The sequence below is a fragment of the Canis aureus genome, chromosome 4 (genome assembly GCF_053574225.1).
Source record: "Canis aureus isolate CA01 chromosome 4, VMU_Caureus_v.1.0, whole genome shotgun sequence".
NCBI lineage: Eukaryota > Metazoa > Chordata > Mammalia > Carnivora > Canidae > Canis > Canis aureus.
In genome coordinates this window covers 46,113,053-46,136,919 of record NC_135614.1, presented here as the reverse complement: position 1 = coordinate 46,136,919, position 23,867 = coordinate 46,113,053, and the positions used below count along the sequence as shown (strand labels likewise).

Below are 23,867 nucleotides of genomic sequence, written 5' to 3'. Positions count from 1 at the left end.
ATAAGAACTTTCTGAATTACAGAGATTCTGGTTCCTACTTTTTGGTATTTTGAGAGGAGAAATTAACCCCTGGCCACCATATGAATGGTGAATATAATTAAAATACTAAAATATGAAAAGCATCTAATTTGAAGCTCATGGAGTACAGGTACTATCCCTGATGATCTCCTATGGTGCTTACACACACAACAGAGTGTTATAACAGCTAGACCCAGCATTTAATCATTTATCAAATGATTAAATGCTAGCATCTAGGGACACCTGGTTGGCTAAGTCAGTTAAACGTCTGACTTAGGCTCAGGTCATGATCTCTGGGTCCTAGGATCAAGCTCCTTGTCTGGCTCCATGCTCAGAGGTGAGTCTGCTTGTCTCTTCCCCTCTCCCTCTGCCCTTCCCCCTGCTCATTCTCTCTGTCTCTGAAATAAATAAAATATTTTAAAAAATTAATAGCATCTAGTATTGTTGTATGTAAGGAAAATAGGTCATAATGGAACAGTTAGCGTGTTGTAGTTCATTAACAGTTTCTTGAAGATTCTTTCTGCTTCTGTGTCCTTATTGCTTTTTCTGGAGTCATATATTCATACACTTTATTTTTTTAAATTTTTTAATTTTTTTCATACACTTTATTATAAGTTCTCTTGTAACTTATAATAGTGATGTTTGCCTTCTCATCCCTAAACTTGTATTTTTATCTTTCAGATCTTTTAAAAGTCAGACTTGACAGGAATATATTTATTTTTCTTTCAAGCTTTCTGCTTGTCTTTATTAGTCACTCTCACTTTTTCTTTTTTATTAAATTCATTATTTTTAATTCTCTCATTTTTTACTTTTAGAGTATATTTTGTTTTTGTCTAGCTTTTTAATATTAATACTAAGCTTTGGTACTTTCAGTCTTCCTCATTAAACAATAATAAATAGATTTGCCAGGTCTAGTAGGATGTGATATGAAGTAGTATCCTTTTCCTTGCTTTTTGAAGAGTCCTAGCCATCTGGACTCCTGAAATAAATTCCAACAGTTACCAATTTTTCACTTCAGTACTAGCAATTATTGAAGACCAAATTTTTATTGTTAATATTTATAATGTACAGAGTAATATATATACATATATATTAAATGGTTATGTAAATAACATATTAATATGTAATACATAGGTACTATATACAAATATACATATGTGTAAAAATGTAACATAAATATGTAAAATGTATGAAAAAATATGCGTGGATGATATTAATATTTCCATAGAGTTGGAATCATGATTTGCATGCCCTATGTAGCCTTAATTTTTTCAGTAAATATAAACATTTTTCCATGACATTAAATATTTTATGCAATAATTAACAGATGCATAGGGCTCCTTTAGCATAATACTTTTTTTTCAAATTTCTTTTATAGGATATGTAACTTATTTTTACTTTAGAAGTAGTAAAGAACAGTGTGATGAATAAAATCCTTATAGCTAAATTCCTGTTCACATTCCTAATTCTAATCTTACAATAAATTCATGAAAAATTCAGACATATATAGTTATACAAAATTGTAATTCTTTTCAACTAGTTTCCTGGTAGAAAAGTTTATACTTGCACCAGCACTGTGTGAGAATCATGTGGGACACATACTAGTGCTCAGGAGTCACTGGAAACTATCTTAATATTTTTTCTATTTCTTGATGAAAATGAAAATATATTTATTCTGGTTTTGATTTATTTGAGTATAAGTGAGGCTGAGCAACTCTCTATGTGCTTATTAACTGTTTATATGTCTACTTGATGATTTATATTTCTTCTTCAGATGAGAAGATGTTGGATTGTTCTCATTGTTTAATTTGCCTTAACTTTTTATAAAGCCTGAAGTAATCCCAGAATAAGTCCTATTGTACTTTGTTATTTATATATATGGTTTAAAATGTTCATTTACAGGTGTGAAAATCACTTGGCTATGTTCTCAAAATTATGCAATGTATTTCCTTTTTTTTTTTTTAATGTATTTCCTACAGGATGGAATACTCCTATAGGAAATACTCCTATGTATGTATGTATACTCACACACACACACATATATATATGTATACCTCACACAGGTATACATATATACCTGTGTATATATGTATGTATGTGTATATATATATGATATATAGATACACACCATGTATATGTTTATGTGGCATTCATATATATGTATATATATGTACATTCATATATGTACATAAACATGTACATGGTCTTGACCTGGAGATCTCAGAAATTAATTTAATAAATCAGACTAAAACTAGAAAAGAATTTAAAATGGTTGCGTAGACCAAGGAAAAATAACTAGCTCTTTGTAGGATAAGACATTTTTTTCCATATTAAATATTTCAGCTGTTGTTCAGAATTCAGGACTTTATTTCAGATTGTTAATTTATAACAAACCAAGGATAGAATTGCCTTCCACATGATGAAAGGAAATTCACATCTGCTAAGACAATCTGCAAGGCACCTTGAGGAGATAGAATCGAGTAAATGATGTATTAAATATTCTTAAAACTTTCTTCATCTATATGGTGCCTTTGATTCAATGAGGATAGTAATCATAAACACAGTGGTATCCCAGCTATTGGTATTTTTACAAAATAGGTAGCTTTGCATGCAAGATAAATATCTCAGTACATAAGGAAAAATTTCTGAAAATAATCATGTGGAAGCAATTACTATTATAATAAACATATGGCTCTACTAATATAGAGTGTGGCTTAATAATTGATGTTATAGATATAAAAGGGTAGGAAAAGTTCCGTATTCTAGGGCATCCCTTTGTACATTCAGAATGGAAAAGACCCTAGTGAAATGCACAACAATTAAGAGAATACAGGCTGTCTGCCACTTCCGCTGATACACATTTATGGCTATGAACAAAAAGGCACATTGGGAAGACAGAAGTATACAAATCAACTTAATCTGTCCCTTTTTGGTATTTCACACCCTCCACAATATAGTCCAATTTTATGTTTTTAGCCCTTGCTCCCACTTCTCCTCTAAATATATTTTCAGCTCTAACCCAACTGGGTTACATATTTTTTCCAGAGCACACTCTTTCCTCCTCTGTGTCTTTGTACTTTTGCCTTAGCTTTGACTGCTATCCCAAAGCCACCTGTCTATAATATTCTCATTCATCATCAAAGAATTATCTAAGATGCTAAGTCCTCTTGGACTTGGACTCAAGACCATTCTAGTGTCTTTAATTGTATGTCAACACCTACCCCTTTGGACTGCTTAGCATTTCATTTATCTATTTCTTTTGGAACTTGGGGGAAATAGTGTAGCCTTTGCCAATATAAAGAAGTAAATGATTTGAAATTAATTTGAGAGGTAAAATATACAGAACTTGATAGGAGTTTGAATGTAGGAGATAATGAATAAGAGCTGTCAAGAATTCCTGACTTTTAACAATTCAATGGATACCTAAATGTTCAGATATGGAATCCTTGGAGAGGACCAAGAGTTCCATTTTGGAGATTGGTAAGTAACATAAGATATTCAAGTAGAAAAGTAATGTGGATAAATAAGTAATTGTTAAGAATGGAACCTAGGAGAGAGATCTGAACTGGAGACATAAGCTTGAGAATGAACATCAGAATAGTGATATATATATATATATATATATATATATATATATATATATATCTGGAAGTAGATAAATTCACACAAGGAGAAGGGCAGAGAGAGAAGAGTAGAGGGCCAGGAGCAAACTGAATAACTCTTAATACTTGGATGGAAGACAAAGAACATTCAAAAGAAACTGAAAGCATGGTGACTTGCACATAGTAGTTCTGTATTCATTCTCGCTTATGTGATTTTCACTAGGACTCCAAAGGGGTTCCATTGTTGGTGTGGCAGCAAAGTCTCTCAACCCAAAGTCTTTTTTTGTTTGTTTCTTTTATCTCTGACTGCTGTTTTGTAATTAAAAAGGGTAAAATTGGATGAGCTTGTACATTTCAGAGGAAAGGGAGAAAAAAATTAATTTAAAAAGGGATAGTGGATCAAGAACATAAACAGTGAGACAGAATTCCCCATATGAGTGGTAAACTGGTCTCTTGGGTAATTTAAATGTATTGAGTAGTGAATAGCAACAACATTTAAGTATAAAATTTTAGTGCGTTCAAAATATTTATTGATGGGACACCTGGGTGGCTCAGCAGTTTAGCGCCTGCCTTCAGCCCAGGGCGTGATCCTGGAAACCCGGGATCGAATCCCACGTCGGGCTCCCCATGCATGGAGCCTGCTTCTCCCTCTGCCTGTGTCTCTGCCCCTCTCTCTCTCTCTCTCTCTGTGTGTGTGTGTGTGTGTGACTATCATAAAAAAAAAAAAAAGAACACAAACAGTGAGACAGAATTCCCCATATGAGTGGTAAACTGGTCTCTTGGGTAATTTAAATGTATTGAGTAGTGAGTAGCAACAACATTTGAGTATAAAATTTTAGTGCATTCAAAATATCTATTGATGGGACACCTGGGTGGCTTAGCAGTTTAGCGCCTGCCTTCGGCCCAGGGCCTGATCCTGGAGTCCCCGGATCGAGTCCCACATTGGGCTCCCTGCATGGAGCCTGCTTCTCCCTCTGCCTGTGTCTCTGCCTCTCTCTCTCTCTCTCTCTCTCTCTCTCTCTCTCTGTGTCTGTCATGAATAAACACATAAAATCTTTAAAAAAAAAAGCTATTTATTGAGCACCTACCATGTATTATGCTTAGGATTTATCATTAACAAACTGGAAAAATATTTCTACCTCTTGTAACTTTAGTTTTACTTGGAGAGATAGACAATAAAAACAGTGAGAGAGAGAGAGAGAGAGACACAGAGAATGAGAGAGAGAGAAATGGAGAACAGAAAAGGAAAGGAAAAAAGGGAAGGATGGGAGAAAGAGAAGGAAAGGGAAAAAGAAAGGAAAGAGAAAGAAGGAAGGGAATAGAAACTCTACTAATGCTGAAAAACACTATGAGAATTTAAGGTAGTTGAGAGTCTGTATCTCCACAGACTGGAGGATGTCAGAAAAGGCTTCTTGAAAAGCTAACATTTGAAGAAACCCAAACTTAAAGGATTCAAAGAATTTAGCTGTGAAAGGATATTCATTATGCAGATTTCTGGGAATATGCCATCCCAGGTGGATGGAAGAGCTAGTTCAAACACTTTAATGCAGGACCATTCCTGGTGCCTTCAAGGAAATCAAGGTGATTGCAGAAGAAAGCAAAGTGGGAAGAATGGTAGGACATGAGGACAGAGACAAAGGTGGAGCTAGGTCATGTAGGGCACCATAGATAATTTTAAACTGTGGCTTTTATTCTGAGGAAAATGGATATCCATGTAGAGTTTTGAGCATAAGAGTGACATGATCTGACTTTCCATTTAAAAATATCACTCTGGGTATTGTGTTTAGAATAGAGAGTGATAAAGGCAAAGTTGGGAAGACCAGTTAGGAGGCTATTGCACTAACCAAGACAAAAGATGATATGGTATCTAGGACCAACAGATGTGGTGATAAATGGTCTGATTCTCAGTATATTTTGAAGGTAGAGATAGTATTTCCAGATACACTGGCTGAGAAGTGTATGAAAAAGAGAAGTCAAGGATGACTCCCAAGTCCTTTGCCTATTTCGTAATTGGGTTATCTGGTTTGGGTTTGTTTGTTTATTGTTTGTTTGGTTGACTTCTTGTTGTGTTGTTATTTTCTATTGAGTTGTAGGAGTTCTTTACATTTTTTATATTATCCCTTAGCAGATTATTGGAATGTCTTGCCATTTATTTGCATCTTCTTTAATTTCTTTCATCAAAATTTTGTAGTTTTAAGTGTATACATCTTTCACCTACTTAATAAGTTCATTCCTAAGTATTTTATTCCTTTTGATGCTATTATAAGTGGAATTATTTCCTTAATTTCCCTTTCAGATAGTTTGTTGTATTTTAAAACACAACTGATTTTTTTCATGTTTATTTTGTGTCCATCAATAAATTCATTTATTTTTAACAGGTTTTTTTTTTTGGAGTTTTTGGAGTTTTCTGCACGTAAGATTACATCATTTGCCAATGGATAGTTTTACTTCTTCCTTACCAATTGAATGCCTTTTATTTCTTTTTCTTGCCTAGTTGCTGTGGCTAAGATTTCCAGTATTATGTTAAGGAGAAGTGGTGAGAGTGGGCATTCTTGCTTAAAGGTCTTAGATCTTAGAGGAATAAGTTTTCAGTTTCATCAAGAAAGTTATGCAAGCCAACAAGCATATGAAAATATGGTCAACATCACTAATGAAACGTCACTATGAAAATATGGTCAACGTCACTAATAATCAAGGAAATATAGATTAAGATCATCATAGGACATCATCTCACACTTGTTAGAATGGTTGTTAACAAAAAAAATGAAAGATAAAAAGTGTTGGCAAGGATGTGGAGAAATTTGAACTCTTATGCACTATTGGTGAGAATGGAAAATGGTGTAACCTCTATGGAAAACAGTGTAAAGTTTCCTCAAATAATTAAAAATAGTATTTCCATATGATCTGGCAATCAGACTTTTGGCTATTCACCCAAAAGAATGAAAATCAGGATCTTAAAGAGATTTTTGTGCCCCATATTTGTTGGGGTATTATTCACTATAATCAACATGGAGAAATAATCTAAACATCCATTGATGGATGAAGGAATAAAGAAAAAGTGGCATGTACATACAATGAATATTATTTGGCTATAAAAAATAAGGAAATCCAGCCATATATGAAAACATGAATGAACTTCAAAAACATGATGCTATGTGAAATACGTCAATTATAGGACAAACATTGCATGATTTCATTTATATGAGGTTAATTAATAGTAAAACTCATAGTATTGGAAAATAAAATAATGGTTGCCAGAGGCTGAGGGCAGGAAAAATTGAGATTTGCTGTTCAATGGGTATATAGTTTCAGCTATGTAAGACAAATAATTCTGAGATCTGTTTTACAGCATTGTTTTTAAAATTAATGACTCTGTTCTGTACACTTAATAATTTGTTAAGAAGGTGATCTCATGCTATCTGTTCTTATTACAAAAAAAAAAAAAATCCTTAATTCTTTGGCCTGAACAACCAGAGGCATGGATTTTCTGCCAACAGCAATGGTAAGTTCTATTAACTGAAACTGAAGTGAAACAAATTTTGGAGTGGAAAGTAGTGAAAGACTGAAAGACTGAATGTGGTGGCATTAGTAGAGAATAGAATAGAATACGATGACAAGAACAAAACACACCAATAAAGACAACAATTTCCATGAGTCTTGCTGCAACTTATAGAAGGGGAGGCAAGAGAGTTCTTTTTTTTTCTTCTTAAATAAGAGAGAACTATATATTTGTGTGTTGGAGAGAATGGTCCACTAGAGAAGGAAAGATCTATTGATAAAAGATGAAAGGATAAGATCTCTTTCATAAGTGCAAGAGCATGGAAAATTCATCTGTTATAAAGAGAGAGAGCAGATTATGGTAGATGAGAAGATACATGATAGAATTCTGTGGGATTTCTCCAGTGATTGCTTCTATCTTTTCAGTGATGTATGACTTCTGAACATCAAAGACAGGGTTGGAGGGGGAGATGTAAAAGAGAAAAGTGTGAAGAAGTTACTAATAGAGTGGGACACCATTCTTCATTACTCTTCATGGTCAGGGTGTATGTGTGTGTGTGTGTGTGTGTGTGTGTGTGTGTGTGTGTGTGTGTAAAGTGCAGGTACAAAGTAGGTAGCATTTGATTTAACTAAGGCTGTGAGTTTTACCAAGCCAACACCAAACATCATAAAGCAATAGAGGGGCAAGCGGGTACAAGGAGTAATTATAATGATTACAATTCACCACAAAAGCTAAGGATGGGAAGGAAAATATGATGGGATGAGAGAAGGTCAGAAAATAAGTTGATTGGAGGTTCCAGTGAGTATCAAAAGACTAATAGGGTCAGGATATGTCTCTCATACCCTTTAGCTAAGAAGATAGACAGTGGGGAATAGAAAGGGGTTTGCATGAAATTAAGATTGAGGAGGGATTATAGTCACCAACAATGAAAAGGTAAGACCATGAACATGAGTAGCTGAGTCTGGATGGAAGATAAAAAGAGTGGCAAAAGCATTTCAAAGAAATAAAAATGAAGGTATTAGAAGATCACCTACATGTGTGTTGAGATAGCCACCACAATGGTAAGTGACAGAGAGCCAGGAGTTGAATTTATCATGACAAAGGAGGAATAATGGCAGAGCTGAGATATGGTATCAGCAAATGAGGGATAATGTATGTTATGATCAGATGGCAAGAGACTCAAAGTTGAGGGTATCTTCGGAGCATTGAGGAGCATGATCTACTGGTGAAAAGGAGCAAGTCCCTTTTTCACATCTACAGTCCTGGTGGTATGAGGGCAAAAGAAGGAAAGACTACCACCAATTGAGCACACTCCAAGGGGAATAGTGTCCTTACGGAGAGTAGGTTTTCCACTGGAGCAAGAATGTGAAAGAAACATTTGGGGAAATGGTTGAAATTTTTTTTCAATGATGAAGTACCTAAAAAGGATTTAAGGTGAACAATGAGGGCAGGGCTTTAGATGTTAAAGGATAAGGATCTCTTGAGCTTCTTTTATCCCCTGATGATGGGGTTAGAAGGACTAGGAGAGGTATAGTTTAACCCTAGTGTGTAGATTCACTATTGATCCTAAAAAAATATTCTCAATCTATTTCTCTCATTTAAGGCAATGGTCAACTTGTGATGCTGGAGAAGGCATGGAGTCACCCCTTATTCAAAATAAATGGGAACAATCTAAGATTGTACTTACACACTCTTTATAATACTTTTTATCATAAACTCTGTGAGTCTAGGATACGTTGGGGCCAGGGTAGCATAGCTATTAAGTACAGAGCTCTTGGAGTCAGAGAGCCAAGGATCTGAGACCTGGCTCTGTTTTTTATCGGCCCTTGCCACACTACCACTAAGCTCTTGAAACCCTTGTTTCTTTTTCCGTAAAATGGGGATAACAGTTGTACCTCTCCCTTATTCTTATAATTATTAAATGAGATGAAGTATGTCAAAGAGCAAAGTGCCTGGCGTATGGTAAACACACCATGTGTAGTGATTATTCTTATGTTATTCTTATATTACTGTTTTTAAAAGTTTTCTTTGTTGCCATATTTAATCAATTTATACTTTTTTTTAAAGTTTATAGATTTATCACACACAAGTGATTCAACATGATTTCTGATCCTCCTTCATAACCCTTGGCTATCAGGTCACTGGACAGAAATGTAAATCCCTGTTCTTAGTTGTTCCCACAGTAAAAGTGATGGGGATTAGATCATTTCCACTTAGTGCAGTCATCCTCTTTTCCTGGGAACCTGTCACATATGGGAGGTCTGCCTTGTATATCATAAAGGGATTCTAAAAGGTGATTTCATTTGTGCTTTCATTTTGCTCTTCAAGGAAAGGGAGTTAAATATTAATTAAGAAGTCTAATCCAGTAAATATGGAGATGCGACCATCCTAGACTCACAGAGCTTATGGGTTATAAAAGTTGCTGTGAAAGGGATCAAAGCCAATAGTAAGCCAGGATGAGCAGAGTGAGGGGCAGAGCGAGATGTGGGATGAGATCAACCATGCAGGATACCCAATCCGAGTCTGCAGTGCTGAGTACCTTTCGCTACAGTGGAACACTGCAGCACCGCTCCTCCTGTATACCAGTCATCAAACATTTATTGAATATCTACTACATGCTGGGAACTGGAAATACAAAGATAAATTTCACATAATCCCTGCCCCCAAGTAATTCACATCCTAGCAGGAACGAAAGAGACCTAAATGGTGACAGGAGGCAGACTAGCACAGTAATTAAGCACATTTCTTTGAAATGAGATTGTCTGGGTTTTAAAGTGCAGTTCTGCCACTTGCTTGCCTTTGGGACATGGAAAATTACTTCATCTCTCGGAGCCTGAGTCTCTTTATTGGTAAAATGGAAGTACCTACTACCCATGGATTTGTTGTGACGAGTTAACGAGTAAAATGTTGATATGGGCTCAATGCAGCGCTTTCTATCTAATCGGGAGATAATACATATTATTGTAGACGGTAATATATATTTTTATGTGAGTAAAGATTTCACAAAGAAGTTATTTGGGCTGGGCTTTGAAGGTAGAGGAAGATCATTCCAGTCAGAAAAGAGAGTAGGTGACATCTTGAGCTGAGAATACACTAGAACTATAAATTCAGAAGTATGACTGCACTGATATGGTTGGGGAATGAAGAATGGCCTTATGATGGAGAAGAGAATAGTGGGCTGGGAGAGAAATTGTAAGTGAACAAAGAGAAGACTGGAAAGATCACTGTGGGCCAGCTTTTGGAAAACAGAGTTGCATGGAAAAGGTCTTTCACTTCACCATGTAAGCAAGTAGGGGCCACTAGAGGTTATTAACAAAAGAGTGACTTGATTAGATTTGTTTTTTAGAAACACCACTCTAAATGTAAAATCTATATTGGGAGAAGGAGGGCATAGGCCAGAAAGAGGAATGAGAAGGCTGAGTCAATAACCGTCCCCTCTAGGACAGCGAGAGTGATGGGAAGGAAGAAGTGTAAAGGCAGAGTCCCCCAGCCTTAGCAATGGCCAGCAACTGACTGCAGTGGGCAGAGCTTGGCCAAAAGTGGGCTGATTCAAGAGGGACTCAAAGGACAGCAACTAAAATAAGTAGGTTAGGAGAAAGTTGGTAAAAAACACAGAGGCAGGAAGAGGAGAACATCTCTTGGGGAGACAAGTTCAGTTTTGGAGAATATGGAGGACAGATTTTCTTGGACTTCTCTATGAGGATATGAAATAGGCACTTGGAAATGTCTTAATGGAAATAAGGCAGAGTGTGAACCTGGGAATAGAGATAAGGAAACTATTGCCCTATCTCAAATTTTAACTCTTAAGTGAAGCTGTGTCAGGGGTGTGAGTGGGGGTGTGGCTGGTAAGCTGTCTGGGACAGGGGATGCAGGATGACCAGGGCCAAGGATAGGATTTTAGAAATTCTGCCTTTTAGGAGAGACTCCAATGAAGATGAACCAGTAAAATTGATGGAGAAAGGGTGCTCAAAAAGAGGAGGGTCGAATCTGTTCTCCTCCCAGAAGAGACAATCAAGAAGAGCAAGGCCAACTCTGCCATAAGCTGCAAAGTGTTTAATTAGGATGAAGAATGGGGAGATTTGGATTTGACATAGATAACATTTGATGGAACATTCTGGAGTGAGGCAGTTAGAGATGGATGCTTGATGGGAATGGCTAATGGAGAGAAGAGTATAAAGAAAATGAAAGCAGCAATCAGGCATTATATCCTGTACATATGTAAAGACCTTGCATTTCTTGTGCCTTATATACAGGTAGATGAGCTAACTAGGTCTCTTGCTATGTATTTCCTGGAGATTTCAACTTAAAGGAGTGATGTTTAATGACAAAACGATCATATTCTAAGAGGGTCTTGATCCAAGGAAACTTAGGGAGAGGAACTGATGTTTGGAATTATTCAGATTACATCTCTAGGATTTATGTTTACTCAGAATCATGGACAGATAGTAAGAATCTCATTATAGAGCATTGGGACATTATTATATAACAAGAAGGTTTTTTTTTTTAAATTTTTAAAGGACAGAGTACGGATCCCTGGGTGGCGCAGCGGTTTGGTGCCTGCCTTTGGCCCAGGGCGCGATCCTGGAGACCCGGGATCGAGTCCCACGTCGGGCTCCCGGTGCATGGAGCCTGCTTCTCCCTCTGCCTGTGTCTCTGCCTCTCTCTCTCTCTCTCTCTCTCTCTCTGTGACTATCATAAATAAATAAAAATTTAAAAAATAAATAAAGGACAGAGTATAAAGTATTCAGAATAAAAGGCTAAAATACTTAACTTAAAAGCTCCACTTAACTTACAACTCCTCTCTGGGCTATCATAGTGAATTTTAATCAAAGGCATTGCCCTTAGTTACATAGTTAAAGTAGTTACTCAGAAGTTATACCAGGTTTTTGTTTTGTTTTAAGTAGGCACCATGCCCAGCGTGGAGCACAACATGGGGCTCAAACTCATGGCCATGAAATCAAGACCTAAGCTAAGATCAGGAAGACACTCAACCAGCTGAGCCACCCAGCACACCCCCCTCTTTTTTTTTTTTTTTTTAGCATATTTGGTTGATAGGCTTTAATGACCCACTTAGAACTAAATCATTATTTTTTTTCTAAGAATATCCTGACTTTCCAATTTTAGGTGTGGATGTGAATTTTTCTGCCAGAGTATTGGCATCCTAGAATTTGAGAAATGGCATAAAACTCAGGCTAAAATCAATAATACAAGAAACAACAGGTGTTGACAAGAATGTGGAAAAAGGCGAGCGGTCTTGCACTGTTGGTAGGAACACAAACAGTTGGAGCTACTTTGGAAGACAGTATGGAAGTTCCTTAAAAATTTATAAAAAGAACTACTCTATGATCTAGAAATCATACTACTAGATATTTACTCAAAAAAAGTAAAAAAAAAAAATACTAGATCAACGGGATACATACACCCCAATGTTTATAGCAGTATTATTTACATTGGTCAAATTATAGGAGTAGCCCAAATGTCCATTGCCAAATGAATGAATAAGGAATGTATGCTGTGTATACACAATGGAATATTACTCAGCCATGAAAAAGAATGAAATTTTGCAACTTGCAATGAGGTAGATAGAGCTGGAGAGTACTGTACTAAATGAAATAAGTCAGTCAGAGAAAGACAAATACTATATGATTTCACTCATACTTGGAATTTAAGAAACAAAACAAGCAAGCAAAGGGGAAAAAGAGAGAAACCCAGAAATAGACTCTTAACTCTAGAGAACAAACTGGTGGTTTTCAGAGGGGAGGCAGGTGGGGGGATGGGAAAAATAGGTGAGAGGATGAAGGAGTGCACTTGTTGTGATGAGCACTGGGTGATATATGGAAGCCTTGAATCACTATATTGTACGCCTGAAACTAATATCACATTGCATGTTAACTATACAAGAATTTAAATAAAGACAAAAATAGAAAAATAAACTCACTAACAAATTACTTTTGTTGTAGGTAGTTTTTACTTTTTTCAGTTCTAACTGGAGCTTATCTTTATCATTTCCCTAGTGGTAGAATAGAAACTAAGGTGGAGATAAATGAACTCTAGAGAGTCTGTTCTCCTTTCTACTCTAGCAAATGCATAGTCAGCAGCCCTTCCCTCTTTTTCTTTTCTTTAATAGAACATTAAACATTCTGTTTTTACAGTTTTTTAGTAATTTTCCTAAAATAAGCCAAGTTTGGTAGTGCAATTTTTTGAAAAAGAGTAGTTAAGCTTAGGTTTTAGATTCAAACAGACTTGGATGTGGATCCCACTTCTTCCCTTTCTTTTTTTTAAATTTTATTTATTTATTTATTTATTTATTTATTTATTTAAGACTCAGAGAGAGAGAGAAAGAGAGGCAGAGGCACAGGCAGAGGGATAAGCAGGCTCCAAGCAGGGAGCCCGACATGAGACTCTATCCTGAAACTCCAGGATCATGCCCTGGGGGGAAGGCAGGCACTAAACCGCTGAGCCACCCAGGCATCCCCCACTTCTTCCCTTTTAAGGTTGGGTGGTCAGACAATTTCTTAAACTTTCTGAGATTCTCTTTTGTCATTGGTGAAATAATACAAGAGAATATAAATACCTATTCTATAAGGTTGTTGTGAGGGTTATATAAGCCAGTGCATTATATTGTCATTGCATCTTCCTTAGTCCTATTTTCAACTAAGAGGTAACATCATAATCATATATAGAACAATCACCCCTGAGAAAACCCTTAAACTGTCTCCAAAGAAGAGAAGTCATAGGTTTGTGCATGCAACCCTATATGATGATAAGTATGTATAATGGTTTAATGCTTACAATAATACACAGAGCATAAGGATGGAAACGTATCAAGCATGGATATATTTAGTGTATCAAGACACACATATGGTGAGCATTAGGGAGAAATGCCACATCTGACATATAATTCATGTCTCCCATCCCACATTCTCTCTGAAGCATAGATATGCTCTTTCTCCTTCTCTATTCTCCATCAAAAGGGAATTCTGCATGCACATAATGGAATACCACTATAAGCCAAAGACATTCTGCAGCTCCTAGCACATATTAAACACTCAATAAATAGCCATTACTATTTTTAATGCTTTTTGTTCTCCTAACAGAAGAGTTTTTCAAACACAAACTTCTCTATGGCTTATGAAGGGCCTAAAGAACCTCCTTCTGAGCCAGCAGTTATCAGAACTCTGAGACAAGCAGCGCTGTTGCTTAATCCACCCTTGGGTGACCATGATCAGACAATGCAATGATGCAGTGTGATTGGGCTGCAGAATGATCATTTGACTTAATTTGGATCTCTCTCTGAAGTCTTCTGAGAGCCTCATAAAAGGAACATTTCCTTAAAGCTAATACAAAGGAAGGCCTAAAAGCTCCAAATTGTGCAGCTTTTGGTGGATTTGAGGTAAACCTTTTACAAGGAACAAGGGAGAATGGATTTGGGTATGGTTCTAGTTCCTTTCCTCAAAGAAGATTTCTCAGTTTACAGATTGTGTATATCTATGTGCACATGTATGTATGTGCATATGATGGTTTTTAGCATTGGTTAATAAAATTGCCTTAGAATAATGTGTCCTTGATACTGAGAGAATAATGCTATGACATCTGGGTGGTTTGTGACTGCTTTCACAAAGATGCTCTTTGGGATGCCAAGCTGAAATGTCTGCCACCCTTGATTTGGGAGAGTAAAGAACAGTTTGAAGTACCCTAAAGACAGAAATATAAATCGGTGTTGTTCGTATTACTTATGCCGTGCTAATATATTTGCCATGGGCAAGAACTACTTCTGAATATTAAGCTAGCTTTAAACCATTAGTTTAAGAATCTGGACATTCCTTCTAATGATTTCAACAACCTCAGTTTTGTCTTAGGGCTGCACAGGTCTTCACATTTTGCACCCTAAAGTATGTGTCGTGATAAATAGATGCAACAAAAAAACTTTGATAATTTTTTTTAAGTGGGAGTAGAAGATCTTAAAACCTTGCTTCGTACTCTGTTGATTTCTCTGAGGAGTAAAATATTCGTGGCAACTTCTTCAGAAAGAACATATTAAAGTTGAAGTATAAGGATTTTTATATCAAAAGGATAATGATTTTTTAAAATCTTTACTATGTGATAAATTATTCTGAAGGCATTATAAAGATGTACAAACTTGCACTAGGGAATAACACAGAAAGTTGGTAGTGACTTTGAAATTAGTATAGACCTAATACTAACCTCCTTCTCTCCTTGACTGAATTTGTTTATTGCATGATACTGCTACTGTTTAAAACAAAAAGTCATTTTCTCATAAAAATTTTCCTTTTCATTTTTAAGCAAAATTCATGAGAACAGCTGCATGTTTTAAAACATGTGAAACAGAATGCCCTCACCAACAGTTTCCTTCTACTTAAAAATAATGGTTTCATAGAGTATTGTAAATTATTTCCATCCTTTACTTACCTTTCATGAAGAAAATGACACCTAAATTTGAAACCAATTTAACTCTCAAAATGTACCATCTGTGCCTTTCCTCTCGTCTCTAGGCCAAGAGAAAGTCATTAAACTTGAAGATGGGAAGAAGAGAGGAATAGCAGGGAGAGGCAGTATAGTGCTTGAGAGGCGTGAGGAGAGATGAAAGGCCTCTGAAATTGGAGAATTTCCTGGTGCATTTCCCTGAGAAAAAACTAATGATGGTGATTTGGGGTTATGAAAAGTGACTGACTATCCATCAGCATAGGGTAAGATCAGAGGATGCTGTCATTACAGTGAATGCAGGATTCCTCCAGGCAAATATTATGCTTGACTATCACTTGGGCCTCAAGCGGGATGAGTTCAAGCTAGTGAAAATGATAAAGCTCTGGTGTAGCCCCTTCAGGAGAGAGAAACCTTTGAAGGAAGTCCTTTTAACCACTTTGGTCAGCCAAGACACCAGGACTCCCTCTGAAGTTTGTCACAATTGCTCTTGCATGAAACTGTGTCTTCACCACATTCTCCAGCGACGGCAAAGCCAGTGCTGCTGAGTGGTGAATTGTATAGTGACCAGACCCTCATATATGGATGTTGGGGATTATCTGTTCACCTCTTGGTGCCCTTTAGCAATTGCTCAGGCTTCTTTTAGTTGCTTTTCACCTCTTTGTGTGTGTGTGTGTGTGTGTGTGTGTGTGTGTGACAGCATTATGGAAATACAATTCACATGGCATAGAATTTATCATTTAAAGTGTATAATTCAGTGGCTTCTAATATATGCAGAGTTGTGCAACAATTGGCACAATTTTAGAACATTTTTATCACCTCCCCAAAAGAAACCCTGTACCCGTTAGCAGTTGTTCCCACTACTCCCCCCACTTCCTAGAACCCTGAGCAGTGTGTAACCAGCAATTTATTTTGTCTATATGGATTTGCCTATTCTGGACATTGCATCTAATGGAACTGTGCAATTTGGGGTGTTCATGACTAGTCTTCTTTCACTTAGGGTAATATTCTCAGTTTATTCATGATACAGAGTATATCAGTATCTCATTCCTAATTGTTGACAAATAACGTTTTGTTGTATGGCTACAGCACATTTATTTATCCATTTGTCAGTTAATCAACATTTGGGTTGTTTCCACTCTGGCTGTTCCTGTGATTTTTGATCATTCGCATCAGGCATGATTTCTGAATATATGGTGTCAAGAGCATGGGGTTGGTTACCTGCATCTGGGCTCAAAACCCTATTCTTCTGCTGATTAGCTCTGAGGTCCTAGTCAAGTTGTTTCACCTACGTGATCCTTCAATTCCTCATTTTGTACAAATAGGCATCTTTCGCCACACATCTCACCACTTTGGCTTGATGTGAGGATTAAATGAGATAACTGTTGAGCAGTTTTCCATTTCATGAATAGGTAGTCCCATAATATGAACCTTCCCACGGAGCTCTTGTATGTTTTATATAAAAGTAATCTGAGTAATGCCAGGCTATTACACTCCATTTTAAGTCAAGCAAGTGAAGATTTCAGAGACATCTTGTGGTATTGATAGTGTGCTCTGCAAAAGACTCGGCAAAGCTCCACAAGAATTGTTTCTGCTCATCTTTTCCTAACACGGTCTCCCCCTGTAATTCCAGGAAGTGAATCCTGCAAACCTTTGCTTTATATAGAGTGCAATTCACAAAAACTAAATCGATCCCGGCAACCAGCCTAGAAGGGAAACTGGTGTGGGTCTTCCCATTTCATAGCGTTATCTGTTGAGGCAAAGATAAAGTAATTGATTCACTAGGTAATCCAGGATTTCAAAAACCCAGGAGCTAAGTAGTTTTACCTCTTTAGAACTAAAGTGTTGTTTATCATGTGCTGTTAAAACTCTCTCATTTTAATTTCAGCCAGAGAAGAATACATGGGATACAAATGGGAGCCTTTAAAGAAGTCTGAGAGTGTGCCTCGAGTTTCTTTAGTAATTGAGTCAAAGATAGTGGCTCGCCAAGTCTTTAAGTAGAAATGCTGTGCCTAAATAAATGCTTCTAAATGAGGTTGCAGAAAATGAATAGACTTTTGTTTAATTAAACTTACTTGTAAAGTTTGCTTAGAGTGTATAGTAATTCACCTTGTCAGTTCTCATCCAGGGTGTTTAATGATGGGGTTTGCTTTAGTTTCCAAATCAAAATCAGCTTCTCCTTCTTTACAGCCTGACATTAGGCAGCCTGTGGAAATTTCATTATTCTCCACATGAATATTCATAGAATTAAGTATTATCGATGGACTTAAAGAGCTCAATTATTTTTTGCAATTGCATGCTTAGTTGCATATGCTGAAGTACAATAGACTGAATATTTCAGGGCCTGGTCAAATCTTTGAAATATAAAAAGAAAATGAATATCAGCAGGAAACCACCATCCTTGCTGTATCAGTTGGATTTTTAAGACTATTACCATCAATATTATTTCCTGATTTATAGCTCACAAAATGTCTTAGATTATAATGAGTACAGTCTCTTCCTCATAAAACTGTGAACAAAAAGTATTTTACAAATGAGGAAACTGACTGCCGTCCAAGGATGTCTTATCTCCAATCACACGCTTAGCGATTACATAAGCAAGGTAAGAATCTGGACACTTCCGACTTGTAGTTCTTCCTACATTTTCTGCTCCCTCCCCCCACCCTGGGGAATGACCTGTTCCTGTGGCTTTGAAGGTACCTTTCTACTGTAGTTTTTCTTGTTGCTTGTGTCCACATCCTGGTATTGTCAATTTCATTGCCAGGCCACTGAGCCACATGGACATTTGGTAGTGGGTAGAATGCAGAATTTCCTGGTACCAGGTAAATGTAATTCTTGATTAATAATTTAATAAAAAAATAAGGTGTTTGTTTACAGCATTAATTAAACATTCAAGAAAAATACACACCAGCAATTCATTTGAGAAAACACTGAATGCAAATAGGCAAACAAGAGAAATGAAGATAGGTTAATTCTATAAGCATTTGAAATATGTCACCTGCTTTGCCCTTGTTTCTGGGACATTCAAGTTCATCTTCTTTCCCAGGATTATTGTCATTATGTTGGAATATTATTATTGCAGTGATGGTTGGTGGTGACTGCTTTGGAGAGATACAGGGTTCTTGAAAACAGTAGCCTCAAATTCAAATGCTTATAGGAACCAGGCAGATAATATAAATGACTGAATATATGGTGGTTATAGATACCGGTGCTGCATATGCTCCACAGGTGATGGCTGTAGAGAATTGAGGCATATCTACCAATTAAAGGAGACATACCTTGCTCTGGTTGGTCATTGCTACTTTGACCATCTGATTTTTCCAGATCTTGTGATTTTGAAATAAGGACAGAAATGAACATATGTTAAAGTCATTATATTTGAACTAATTCTTAATTAACTCTTAATATTTGAATTAACTAAATTTAATGAGAGAAAATTCTTCGTAGGACAAACAAAAAGCACAAACTGGCAGGAGTTGGCCCAAGGGATATTTATTTTCAACTTTCACCTAGCTGAACTCTGTCCCTGGAGAGAAAACCCATCCCCATTGAATCCTGGGGTACTGTAAGTGAAAAGATTGTTAGTGCTTGCATTCTGATTACTTTAGTATTCGGAAATTCATACAAATGATCAGGCCTTATCAAACCTCCATTCTTTTTTCTGAGAAAACACCTGAACTCCATTGAATCTCTTTAATTTCATTGTGGCCCACTGTGATTTCCTGTAATACTCAAAGACATCAAATCTAACAAATTTATCATGAAAACAAAACAAACAGGAGAAAAACTAGAGAAACACTATACAGAAAATAAATTTGTTTCCACCAAAGTTTAATCTCTAAAATTGTTTCAACTCTCAAAATCATGGGGCATCTTGGAACTGGAGCTGTTAAGGAATGTACATGGAAAAAGAAATGCAATAAATATTGTTCTTTCTCAAGAATATATCTGTATGTATATATGTGTGACTTACTTCTTTGAGTCTGAGTATTGCATGAACTCAAGATCTTTTGGCAAGAAGCTTTAGTAGATGAGTAATCCTTACTTTTTTTGTATTTCCCAAGGAATGCCCCTACTTCTTCATAACATTTCTGAGGTGCCAGAGATTCAGGTGACAAATGACATTTTTATTCCTGACATGCTACTTTTTATTATATCATTGAGAATAAAGTTCAATAAGTGACTTCTGATAATACTTTACTGCAGTCTTTATGAAAGATCGATTCCATTAAGTAGATACATTTCAGTTGCTATTACTTCAAGTGATGCCATAATGTACTTGAAATGCAGTCTTTAGTTAATAATAGCAAGCTTATTGAGTGTGTTAGAGATGTGCTAAAGTACTTACTTTTGGGCCAGGTATCAGCCAAGAAATAGTATTTTAGACCTGTATGTTTTCTATGTATTTTCCCAAAAATCTAATGCATATATAATTAAACAAACAAGCATATATATAATGATGTTATAGAGTGTGCTATCACTTAATGTAGTGAGGTAATTTCATTGAATAGAACTTGACAGACAACTTTACTCAGAAGTCATTTAGGAAATATCTTCATGGTCATGCTATTCAAAGCAATGAACTCACATCTGCCTACCTAGAAAGGACCTCAGAGGTGTCATTTGAAAAGAATTAGGTAGTAAGAAGACGTAACTGAGCCAATTCTATTTTTTAAAATTTATTCTTATTACAAGGAGTAACTATTGATTGTGTGTGATAAAAAAAAATTAAAAAAAAAGATGTAACTTTTAGCTTTTAGTGCTAATAAAATAAGAAAGGTTTAGGGAGAACAGAGTGGATAAATTTACAGAAAAGTTACAAAAGGGGCAGCCCCGGTGGCACAGCGGTTTGGCACCGCCCGCAGCCTGGGATGTGATCCTGGAGACCTGGGATCGAGTCCCACATTGGGCTCCCTGCATGGAGCCTGCTTCTGCCTCTACCTGTGTCTCTGCCTCTCTCTCTCTCTCTCTCTCTGTGTGTCTATGAATAAATCAATAATATCAATAAAATCTTAAGAAAAAGAAAAGAAAAGTTACAAAAACTATACAAGAAACTTCCATATCCTGAAGGGGCAATTTTAAAAGTAATTGTGAAATTTTAATAACATACAGAAGTGCTCACCCATCTATTGTTAAGTTAATAAGCGGTCTAAAAATTGGCATGCACATTATAGAACCAATTAAGCTACAAAAAAAAAAAAAGATAAACTTGTGTAAAGCAGACTAGAAGCATGAGTTCAAAAATATTAACAGTGGTATGCATACACAATAGGATTATGGATGATTTTCCCTATGTCTTTCCGTTTCTGTTATGTTAAATAATAAGAAGGAATATATAAAGGAATTATATAGAGAAAACATTTTAAAGTAAAATTATAAGTATAGTAGTGGTATTAAATGTGCATATTTGTTTTTAGTCAAGTAGGCCTCTTTTGGTGTTTGTTCATTAGTTTTTGCACATTGATAATAATAGTTGTGGGAATGATCCTTGATGAAATCTCTAACACTAATGATGGCATTTCCTAGTGGAATTTTCCTGTAGTTTTGAAATCCCTCTGCTTTGGCTGGTATTTTTAAGTTAAAAGGTTAGGTCACAAGGAAAATATCAAAGAATAATTTGGGGGTTAAAAACTTGTAATTAATATTAATTCCATACACCAGTTAAACAAAGTATAAATTCTCTGGTTTCATTATAATGTAACTGCATTGCTTTAGCATGGCTTTGCTTTTCCATCAGGAAATAAAATTCCTATATTTTCCTTTTTAAAAAATTATGTATCTATGTCTATATGTATGTATTTTTATTTTAATGCCATTATAGTTAGCATACAGTGTTATATTAGCTTCAAGTGTAGAATATAGTAATTCAAAAATTCAGTACATTGGTCAGTTCTCATCATAAATGTACTCATAATCCCCTTCACCTATTTCCTCCACCCATTCCCTATTCACCTCCCCACTGGTAACCATTAGTTTGTTCTCTAGGGTTAAGAGTCAGTTGTTTGGTTTGTCCCTTTATTTTAATTTGTTTTGTTTCTTCTCTTAAATTCTATGTATGAGTGAAATTATATGGTATTTGTCTTTGTCTGACTTATTTAACTTAGTATCATACCCTCTAGATCCATCCATGTTGTTGCAAGTGGCAAGATTTCATTCTTTTTTATAACTCTAAAATTCCTGCATTTTCAGCATAGATTATGTGGAAATATTTGTGGACAGCAGGAATTTCTTTCAATGATGATACCAGCAAACATCTCCAAGATATAATGTCAGATCTGGTTAATCAGTACGGTAAAATATATTAGAATTAGTCTTGATTAGGAAAATAGCAATCAAAGCATTAGACTCTTTTCACTTGTTGGGACAGATGGCCCATCTTTATGAAGGCAAATATCCAAAAACAACAACCCACTACCTTATCTTTCAAAATATGGTGTTCGGAATCATCTTGGAAAAAAGCTATTTAAGCCTAATAAGCCATATGCTCAATGAATTGATTTATTCCATTCTGTGGTATAGACATACAGCTCTTCTTTGCAATGTCTTTATCATATCTGCATTCCCTGCAACTCAATTATAAAAATTAGCAAAGTTTCCAAATTAGAAGTAAATTATTGAGAATTCAGCTTTTGTATTGAAGTGGTGGGGAAGGGGGAGAGTTAAATGCATTTTAAGTGAACAGTCTCTGATTTGCCAAAGATTCTCCCCATAGAGTTCACAGTATGTTTGAAGATCAGATAAACTGACAGCTTCCTTGATATACATAAAGCAGGCCTAAAATTATTCTAGAAAGAATCCCTGAGAGGAATGCAACTTCCCTGTCGTTCTTAGTTACTTAAGTTAGAGGTTGACCATGGGCTCAAAAGGAATTTACAATGTTTCTGGGTTCTTAAACAAGAGAGTTCATTTAATTTTTAATTTTATGTATTTTAAAGTACATTTTTAGTGCATTGTATTTAGTATTATAAAGCTCAGGCCATCAAAATAGAGAGCTATGTGTGTATGTGATTGAATGGAGACTGCACCTGTGAACCTCCAGGCACATTGAAGTGATCCAATATTTGAAACCCAAAGTTGGCTAGGACTCCCTTTATTTTAAATACTGTGTTCCCCAGAAAAATTCTTTAAAAGTATAAATTACGTGAAAAGATGAACTTATTTTTGTCAATTTAGGGAAGTAGTGCCGTGAAATGAAAGAGAGCATGTATTACATGGATTCCAAACCTCTGTCCACCATGACTTAACTGTGTGATGTTGAGCAAGTTCCTTAAACTCTCTGAGGCTGAGAGAGTGTAGGAGAGCATGGTGATATAAGTCCTCAAAACTAAAGTAAAATTTTATTTTAAATTATATTTCACGTTTACATGTATAAACATATACTTACATAGATGTGACTATTTCTGATAGCCTATGGAATTAGATTTAAAATTAATAGTCAACTATTAATTCCTTTGCCCCTAGAAATACACAATATTTGAGAAAATGTTTGTTTGGCTTTTAATTGTATAACACAAAAATGTCTAATCTTTCTGGATGATGTTCAGTCTTTAACTGAAAGAGATGGAGTATCAATCTCAGAGACAAAATCAAGAACTTGATCTAAATTATTATTTTTAAAAGGCTACAATATTTGTTATACCATTTGTGTCTGTGCAAGAGAAAGATAGAGGGAGAGATGGAGAGGAGGAGTGAAAAAGAGAGAGAGAGAGAGAGAGAGAGGGAGAGAATGAATCTCTATGGCATTCCAGGAGAGTTGCAGAGTCAAAATTATAAAATAATCCAGAATGCATTAATGACTCACTGTATCAGTCTACTAAATTGTTACCAGAACTCAAACAATTTGGGAAGAATAATCCTCAATGTGTAAAATGCCCTGGAAAACATAAGGAATTAACTTTCCATGGCTTGATTATTAGGTGCTCTATTTACAATATCTATTCAGTTATAATATGTTCATATTTAAACGCATCTGTTTTGACTAAGTTACTAAGGATCAGACCATATATATGTATGGAAAAGGACAAAATGTAGAACACCAGAAAAGCATTTCAGTCTTAAGTGTATTTTCATTAAAAGATATTATCAGAAGGCTGACCAAGACATGTTTGGTGGGTGCTTGATTGGTACTTAGATCTCCAGCCACCAAATTGAGTGTACTAGGATTTGAAGGTTCACGTAGAAGCTATATTGAAACTTTGTTTAGCTCTTATAGGTGATCTGAGTCTCTCTGGGTCAGCAAGCTTTTCGAATTTCCAAAGCTCTTACACCCTGACTAAATTTTATTTTGCAAAATAGTCTCACAGAGG

General features: G+C 35.9%; 1 protein-coding gene across 3 annotated transcripts in view; it reads left to right on the top strand.

Moving 5' to 3' along the window:
- Window positions 1-23,867, top strand: part of TENM2 (teneurin transmembrane protein 2) — a 1,508,878-nt gene that overhangs the window by 666,904 nt on the left and 818,107 nt on the right. The gene's annotated exons all lie outside the window — the stretch shown is intronic.